At 31.7% G+C, this 1,443-nt stretch overlaps 1 non-coding gene across 1 annotated transcript; it reads left to right on the forward strand.

The window, feature by feature from the left end:
* Window positions 1-1,361: 1,361 nt before the first annotated feature.
* Window positions 1,362-1,443, forward strand: TRNAS-GCU. The gene has a single exon. It is a non-coding gene; the product is annotated as a tRNA-Ser (tRNA).

Consider the following 1,443-nt stretch of genomic DNA (forward strand, 5'->3'; position numbering starts at 1 on the left):
TTAAATTATACGTTTTATCGGAATACATTTTCAATACCCATTTTACTTACCCTTTTTGTCAGTTTATCCATGATAACAGCAAATTCAATTTCTCTAAAAATTGGAGAATCCTTTGTAAGAGGTCGATAGTACTATCAATATCCATATTTTCAATTTGAAGAAATTTACTAATAATATTGACTGCATGCAACAGCTTGAACCATATTACAATGCTAAGCAATAACTCAAAATTTTGAAGTTCATATGTTGCTAGGACTAGACTTCACTCTTTGTTTAAAGATTTTCATTAAATTTTGCCAAGTCAAATAAAAAATTTCTTATTTTAAGTAAATTGATTGAATACTACCTACATGTTTCGTAAAATTAAGAAATTAATGCAATATTAGTTAGAGAAATCCTACATTGCTTGTCCACTTCTGTTGCTTTTGAAATTGACCCAATTTAGATATGAAATTCCTGCAATGGAAAATTATTATTGGGCCTTATTTATAAATGGAAAGGAATGGGTCTAATTAATCAAATTTTTAATAATAAATAGTAATGAACCTAACTTACCCCACAAAAAAAAAAATGATGAGAGAGAGAGAGAGAATGAAATAGGCTAAAATCTAAGATACCCTCTAATGTTGGGCCTGAGATGTAGGCCTTGCTTGCCTCTGTGCAAAATTAGCCATGAGTCGTGTTCACCATCGTGCATGTACTTTTGTTGTGTGTGTCTACTAAAAGGTTATATATATGGACTAAAAAAAGTAATAATATATTTGGAATTTGAAAAAATTTGTTAAGTTGTCAGGAAAATTTTCCCATTTATCAATTTATACAAAGGAAAAAGATGGCCTGTCGTCCGTACCCCCTATTGTAAATGGTAGGGGGTTTTTGCAAGGCGTACATGGACAGATAGGGCCAACGTGACCTTGTTCGTGTAGCAAAGCCCTTATAAAAATCCTCATCTTACACGTTGGCCACATATCGGATATACTTTAGAGGAATTTACAGCATTATTTTAAATCTTAACGATGTTTTCAATTTAGCTTTCTCGTGCAAGAATACTCTTAACATATTTTCTCTTTGTTTGTGGTCTATTCAAAAAGCAAGTTTGGAAATTTTTATAATTTACGTAGATTATAAACAATAGAACAAGTGCATAGTATTCATGAATCTCAAAAAAAATGTGAATACAAAATGATTTGATCAAAAGTGTATATAATTTAAACACTTGTTAAATACAGGCTAAAGATCCTACGTAAAGAATTATTCTAATTCAAATTTGCGCATTGATTAAATAAATACAGCATAAATACGGAAATGTTCGCTAATTTTTTAGGTGATTAAAGAATAATTATTAAAAACGCTTCAAGAGTGACGCTTTGGCCGAGTGGTTAAGGCGTGTGCCTGCTAAGTACATGGGGTTTCCCCGCGAGAGTTCGAATCTCTCAGGCGTCG

Source organism: Olea europaea, chromosome 3 (genome assembly GCF_002742605.1).
Source record: "Olea europaea var. sylvestris chromosome 3, O_europaea_v1, whole genome shotgun sequence".
In the NCBI taxonomy this organism is placed as follows: domain Eukaryota; kingdom Viridiplantae; phylum Streptophyta; class Magnoliopsida; order Lamiales; family Oleaceae; genus Olea; species Olea europaea.